Source organism: Eptesicus fuscus, chromosome 5 (assembly GCF_027574615.1).
Source record: "Eptesicus fuscus isolate TK198812 chromosome 5, DD_ASM_mEF_20220401, whole genome shotgun sequence".
Taxonomy (NCBI): Eukaryota; Metazoa; Chordata; class Mammalia; order Chiroptera; family Vespertilionidae; genus Eptesicus; species Eptesicus fuscus.
Window position 1 is genome coordinate 89,717,839 of NC_072477.1, and position 7,968 is coordinate 89,725,806.

A 7,968-nucleotide genomic window follows, 5' to 3' on the forward strand; every position below is an offset into this window, starting at 1 on the left:
ATTGTTAATTTTAGCAATCGCAGCGGCTAATTACCACGGCACACATTGACTATTAGCTAGCTGCCCCAGCACCTGCTTTCTCCAATGAACAGATCTCTTCATCGCCAGCACAGGAGCAAAATGTGTAATTATTGGCCATCATCGGGGCGATTTTTCAGTGATTCTTTTGTGCGATGTGAATAAAGCATAATGACATATTTTATTAGAGGGCAAATAGCTGTGTTAATGGAAATGATGTGAAATCCAAAAAAAACTAGAAGCTAGGAGCATGTTTTCGGTATCAGCGTGAATTCAAATGTATTTCCTTTTAACTCTTTATAAAAGGAGCATAGAAATCAAATCTAAACTGAGTATAATATATTTAATGATATGTACAAACACAGCATTGATTAATTACCTCAAATGCTTTCAGTGGTACACCATTTATTTTGTTTCAGTCATGTGTTAAATTTCAGTATTTCATATTTAAATTCTTATTTTTTGGTCCGAGAATATTGGCAAAGCTGGCCCGTATCACACCTCATTTCCTGGAGAACTCTCTTCTTACTGGGATTGTGGCACTTGCCAGGCTTCGTTGCCTTGAGAGCTGGGCACACCGGCATCTCCCTGCAGAGACGAGCGTGAATCAGGTTCTCAACACCCAACTGTCAGCCACCGGGTGGATTGCACACGGTAATCAAGGTGGCCTGAGGACAAGACTGGAACTCTTTCAGGCTTGGAAATGACATCCTATTCCATTTTGTGACAAAATTAATTGATCTACCTGTGCGGCAGGGAGCTCTCTCTCTCTATAAAGAGGTAATATGCAAATTAGGCCGGGACCCTGTAATGGTCACAACCAGCTGAGGAGGAGGCTGCATCAGGACGGCTCAGGAGGAGCTGAGTGCGCGGATGTGGGAGGGGACTGTGTGCTGCCCCCAGCCCCAGCGGACACACACCAGGGGTGGGGGCGGGCTCCGAGGGGCCGCAGCACAGCTCAGAGCACGCCCCCGGTGGGTGGCGGTGGCGGCCTGAGCGAAGCAGCCCGGGTCCCGGGTGCTGGAGGGAAGCTGGTGCTGGCAGTCAGGGAAAGGAAGGCCTATTCTTGCACGAATCTTCGTGCATCGGGCCTCTAGTCAAAGAATAAAAGCAAAATCTATCTTTATCTAAGGCATATAAACGATCAAATATGAATATATGTATGTGTGCGTGCGTGCATGTGTGTTTGTGTGTATTTAACTATTGGAAAACAGTACTTCCATTGGCAATGAGGCAACATAAGAAATAGGGTTTTTTCTTTCAATTTTGTCTCTGACAAGGTTCTCAAACCTCTCTCTGCCTCCATTCCTGCCCCTCCCCCCCCCATCTTGGTATTTTTATAATGGGGTAATAGTTCTAAATACGGTGCTATGGAGCTGGAGTCCAAAATCCTCTGAAACTTTCAAATGAAAAAGAATATTTGAGAATGGATTAATGAAGAATTAATACTAACACGATCAAGCTATCCCTGTTGTTTGACCAAGCTCTGGGGGGAGGGGGGGGGCCGCCGGTTTGAAGAGTGTTTAATTTCACCACATATTTATGCCTTATTTGTATTTCTAACTCTGAACACTCTGTGCTGAATTCTTCCTAAACCACGCACGACACGAGAAAATGTGCCTCTTGTTCTTGACAGGAAAGATTAAAGGGCTGCGCTTGAGATGTGTGTTTGCCGAGCTTTCGTCACTCCGCTCCACTCTTGGGTTTGGTTATGAAAGTTGTGTGTTTTCCAAGGTCATTGGAAGGCAACCCACCTCTGCTTTCTGAGTGCGGAGAACCTGCTCCTCATCCCCAGGCTTATTGTCTTACCGCACTGTTTACAAACAGGGAGAAACTCCCCTGAATGGGCACTTCCCTCTCTTGCCACGGGCTCCCACTATTTTAAGATGTCGATAAGTTCAGTATTCAGGTTCACTGTTTGACCCATTAAACTGGTATTGAGGTATAATTTGTGTGTTTTCCCAGTACCGTTGCACATAGAATGGGGTTCATTTCCACACGTTTGAATAAATTTATCCAGTTCAGTGAACCTGTTGTGAGGCTCAGCAAAACTCAGTAGGTGGCTTTAAAGTCCTGTAATTAGCCCATTACAGAAAATCTGTACTTTGGATTTTTGCACATTGGTTAATAAGCATAACATGCTTCATATATAAATAACATTACATTAAATGATGCAATATAAAGGAATTAAAGGCCAATGGAGTTAAACAAAATACTTGAAAGAGACCTCAAATTAGCATGTTTAATTCCAACTCAGTGCACAGGAAAAGCCCCCCGCTCCTACTGTACCCGCTCCACAAGGCTACGGTGGCGTGGGCCCGGCGCGCGGTGCGGCTGCCTCGCACACCCCACCTGTCTGCTGTCTGCTCAGGGAAGCCCCCCGTGGGCTTACCTGTACCTTACCCCCTTCCATTCTCATCGTGGAGAAGGAGTTGAGTTGAAGGAGTAGATAAAAAGGAGAAAACCAAACAAAAAGGGACTTCAGTCCCCTGGTGAGTTTCTGGGATGATGTCCGTGTGGGCGCTCCCGCCCTGACCCACAGGGAGAGTGGGGGCCTGGCTCCTTCTTGCTCTTTGCTTGCCTTTACCCCCCACATCTGTTTGGTAGTCATTTCAGAATGAAGTGCTGTGTGGATGTCACATATACCAGAACTTACCTATAGAGTTTCACTCATTTTATCAGAAGTTTTACTGTTCACCCTGGGCAATGTTGCTTTAGTCTAGCCTATGTGTAAAGTTTTTTTTCACCTCTCTACGCAATGACATTATATTTCCATTTAAATGGCCCCCAGATAGAGTGAAACAGTAACGTCAACCTGCTCCTGAGAATCCAAGTACGAGTTCAACACATAGAAGAAGTCACACTGTAGTTACACAACATGTAACAGAAAATCGTTGAGCTACAACTTACCCTAGAATGTAAGCTCCATGAAGCCAGGAACCCTGCGAGTCTTGCTTTCCTCGTTCTCCTCACCCAGCGCAGTTCATTCAGTCATTTATTCACCAACTATTTATCAAGTACTTACTGCATGCCATCACTGCAACAGGTTTTGGAGATATAATGGTAAATGAAAGAAACCCCAAACAAAAGAAATTAGCCAACGGGCAAAAAAATCAGTAAACTGAGTAACTAATTTGTCAAATTTACCAAATGTAATTATTTATCAAAAACATGTGTCTTTTAAATATTTATACAATTTGCAACAATTTGTATAGGATGGTTTTAGTTGATCAATTTTCAATTGTTTTTTTTTATAGCAGCATTTGGAGGAATTTTAATTTGTCAAAGCTAAATGTAGTTAGTCTTCTTATGGAAATATTTTGCCCAAAGTTTTAGTTATTTTCTTTAGAAATATTCAGTCTTATGCAGATCTTTAAAAAGTCGTTTACAGTTTTGTTAACTATTTAGTACTTACAAGATTGTTTTTGCCAATTTTCTAAGATGAATATTAGCCTTGGTATATGATGTTGTTGTTTAATTATTTTCTAGTTTATTTCTTAATTTAGCATTTTTAGAATTTTAAACCAATTTTAAATACTTTTGTGCAAATTTTAGTTTTCTGATAACATATAAATCAAATTTGAAGTTTTATAATTCATTTAATTATGCCAATATCCTCTGATCCTTCGTGCACCATTGAGCATATTTGCCCATTCATTTCAAACCATTTGGTACATACAACTAGGTAAAAATATTTCAACTTATCTTAGCTTGAAAATAAAAATTAAAAATTGAGCCTTTCATCTGTGATTACTTCTAATTTCTGTAATTTTCTATTTTTTTTTCAAATTATAAACATACTCATATTCATTTTATAATTTCTTGTTGGCATGGTGGACTTAATTTTTGTTCCTAGCAATTAAATATTTAAATTTTAGCATTACACATGGGCTGAGACTGTTTCAATTGACTTAGAGTTTCCCCCCATCTTTCTGAATGTCATTTAGAATTTTTCCTTTCCATTCTTTCACTGATGCCTCAAATGGCATATCAACTTTGATTTTATATGACTAGCAATTAGTGTCTAAAATCTTTGCAGTTCATACTGATTCAGTTGCTCTAAATCCCTCTCTTTAGCAATTTCATACTTAAGGGAATGAATGTCAGAATTACGGTAGTAATCTTAAGTAAAGTTTTGGTTAATGATTATTAAATACTCTTTCCTTAATCTTAAATATATACTCTGAAAAGCTAACCCATTCTATGATCCTTAGTTGTTAACAATAGAACATTCCTTAAAATGCTATTATAAAGACAACATTGAAACCAATCAATTAAACCTTCATAGAAATCATCAAAACTGTTAAAGCATTCTATCCAATAAAATTTGATGTATAATTTATGAACAGAAAAATAATCCACTCTGTTAGACTTGCACATTACTATATGTGACAAAGTGCCATTCAATAAACTGAATTTCAGAAAATTATGTTCATAAGGAGCTCAGAGTTATAAACAAAACATAAGTGAGCAAGACAGGCATGAATCCAGGAATCCCATTTCACAGGCTAATGATGCCACGAGGGCATATCTGGAAGAGCGGAACTCCTCGGGGGGCAGGTATGGAAGGGTAAATTAACCAAGCGAAGTCGGGGGATAGTGGCCTTGCAGGAAGAGGGAAGGAAAAGCATGTGCAAGGCCCAGGCCTAAAGCTGATGCATGAGACCTCTGCAGCTGTCAAATGAATGAATGACCTGTTGTAAGAAAATTTTCAGATCCTCTGAGCACTCTCTCAGAAGAGGGTCCTCCTTGAAGCTGAGGGGTCCTTCAGCTGGCCTCCTGCAGGGTGTGCCTGGAAGGCCTGCCCAGCAAGACCAGTGGGTAGTGTGGGGTGTGCCCTCTTACCCCCACACAGGGAAAGCTGCTCTGCCCCTCACTCACCCTCAGTCCTGTCTGAAGTTTGCCTAGAAGCAGGTGTTGAAGGAGTACAGGACACTTTTGCAGTAGCTTCAGGCACTGTCAGCCATCTTCAGCCTTCCAAAGATGAGAATTCGTGGAGAATATTATTAGTAAGCTTCACCTTAAACAACCCCACAGAACATCGGCACTTGCCTAACTCCAGGCTGGTTTTCTCAGAAATTTACTTCTCTAATGAGGGACATGAGACTCTCTCTCGGTGCGGACTAAAATGCAGGGCCCAGGAACTCACCCCAAACCCACAGAGTGAGAACTTTCGGAGAGAGGATCTCAGGGTACACATTTCAACAATCCCCCAGATGATTTTATACCACAAAATTTGAGAACTGACAGTGTAAATGCTGAATACATAAAACCTGAAGAGACTATCATGGTAGGTTTATCTGATGGGGTTTTACCTGTTTCTTTGAGTAAATTGTTCAGTTTTACTCTTTCCCTCATGCTGAGAATGTACGTCAGGCATCGCTGTTCTTTCCCTCCCAACACCAAGCAGTAGGCTCCACCGTGAGCTGGGTCCTGGGGACCTTGCTCACACTGGGGTTTGGGGTATCTTGTGCCTCAGGTCCACAGCCACAGCTCCAACGCGGGCTCGGCTTCCTCTCTTTCACCTCTGACCTCCCTGGTGCAAGGCCATTGCTTTGCTTAGCTGTGTGAGAGTGCCCTCCCCACAAAGTGACAGAAATGCTTGTGCTTTCACTCGGCCTCCTTCCATTCCCTCACTGCCTCACCCCACACAACCCACACTACAGAGAATTAGGGGAAATGGGATCTTTGGTCAATTATTTTGGTTAAAAAGTGGTGTTTTTTGGTGGACAACTGGAGCCTCATTGCCCACAGCCCCTGGAGTTTGGTTTGCTCTGGGTACACAGCTCTGATGAAGGTGTACAAACACTGCCTCAGTTACACTATTGCATGGGCAGTTCACCAGGGAGAGGGGGTGAAGCTGGGAAGAAGGAAGAATGAGGATTAAGAGCTCAGATTATGGATCTAAACAGACCTGGGTCCTGATTCTGCTCTTTCCTAGAATCATAACATAACTTGAGAAAACCGTCCAATTGCTCAATAATATGGGAATAATAATAGTTCCTCCCTGTGTGATGCTGTGAGGATCAAACAAGACAATGGTTGCTGTAGCTCCTGGCACACAGCCCTTAAAAAAATGTTAGTTAGCTTTTCTGATTTGTTTTTTAATAAACTGATTTTTTCTTCCAGGTAAGCAGAATGGCAAATAAACATCCATAAAATGGGATATGGTTAGTTAGAGTTTATCTATCTTTAACCAGACATGGGGACAACGTCAGAAGTCCCATGATGCCACCTCATATTATGCACCAACTTTCTTGCTATAGGAGGAAGTAGACTGTTAGAACCTGACCATTTCTTCAAAAAAATGAGACAGACAGAGGCACAATGGACTTTATGTGTACCTTGAAGTTTCTGGACTTTAAACAACATGAAAAATCAGGCTCAATATAGCATAAGCATTAGGAAAGAATTTTTTTAAATGTTCAAATTTATATTGTGGTTATTCAATATGAAGCTATTGCTTTATAAAATGTTTGAAGGGTTGAGGGAAGGAAAATCAAGTATAGAAAATTATTTTTTTTCTGATACCATATCTCAACCTGTGACCTCGAAACAAGTAGCTGAAGTGTGGTGGAGATTCATGCTCAACTATTTGGTCATTTAACCAGCTTTTATTGAACACTTACTATGTGCCAGGCCTGCTCTTGGCCCCTGCCCTCGTGTCATACACAGCCTATCAATGGAGGTAGAACTGTTTTCAGACAATAATAATACAATAAGATATGTGTGTGTGTTTTAAAGTAGTCTGATTTCTCAGAACTTTCTCAGGTTACAGGAACAGTGCCAAAACTTTCTCAGTCAGTTAAAACTAACAAGGATCTGCCATCATCATCATAATTATCACCACCAAGATACTGGGTCATTGTGCAAAGTTGTATAGTGCAAAAGGGTACCACATTCTAAGGGGGTGCAGTCAATTCACAGACATCATTGATTTATATATTAGAATTATTTTCTGGTAGATGAGAAAGGACCACCTCTTTCTAATAAAGTCAAAGGGTATCACATGACTCTTGATAGCCTTGTCACAATGGTACCATTTTTCTATCCATTATATACTTAATATTTGATCTTTAAAACAACTATGTGAGGTAGACACTATTGCCCCCAACTTACAGATGGGGGAAACTGAGGTTTAGAAAGATTATATGGCTTTTCCAGGGTCACAAAGATCCATACATACGATATTCATGATGGAGAGCTGATTGAGAAGTAATGCTAACATATCCTGAATTGCTTTGCACAGCTGACATGTGGTAGCAAAAGATCCCAGCTGAGTTGAGAACTAGTTTGTCTTTGATCCAGACAAATCTAAGCGCCAGAAATTGCCTGCAATCTGGAAACTCATGAGAATATCAGAAAGGCTCAGTGCTGTGTTCTAGATTATAGAGTAGGTCATTCCTGGAATGTTAACGTTCCCTTGGTTGTTCTGAACTCTTAGCCATATGTAATAATGGAGAACCAATCAGAATCTTGCTGGTAAATTTTATTCAAGAAGTATTTATTGTATGCTCGCAATGTGTAAGGCGCTGGAATTAGTTTGGACATGATCCCCTGCCAGGACACCTACAGTCCAACAGGGTGATGAAATGTACATAAAAAACCAAGAGTTAGAGAGGTAACTTGCTCTCATGGTTCAGAAGAGGGAGGGATTTCCTTCTAAGTACAATAGCAGAAAAAGCTTCATGGAGGAGAGAGCATTTGCCCTAGAACTTGAAAGAGGAGAAGGAGTTGAATAACCAGAGTAGGAATGAGGAGAAGCTACCTAAGTGACCCATCCCAAGTGGAGGCAGGATGTAAGAGAGCAAAAATGGACTGGGAAAATGAAGAATCATCTGGTTTGAGTGAACTGCATGAAGCCGCTCTCTTCATTGAAGTTTTCCGAGGAAACTCCCAGTGTTTTCTTGGACGTTACCTTGGGAAACAGGAAAAGAAGGCTATGTCTTG

General features: G+C 41.2%; 1 long non-coding RNA gene across 2 annotated transcripts; it reads right to left on the reverse strand.

The window, feature by feature from the left end:
- Positions 1-423: 423 nt before the first annotated feature.
- On the reverse strand, positions 424-7,362 carry LOC114234762 (uncharacterized). Of its 2 annotated transcripts, none has more exons than XR_003620945.2 (4): positions 7,205-7,362; positions 4,900-4,992; positions 2,929-3,055; positions 424-606 (listed from the first exon to the last, which is right to left on the reverse strand). It is a non-coding gene; the product is annotated as an uncharacterized LOC114234762 (long non-coding RNA). The 2 variants fall into 2 exon arrangements; XR_008556005.1 differs by having other exon boundaries at positions 7,138-7,206.
- Between the last annotated feature and the right edge of the window lie 606 nt (positions 7,363-7,968).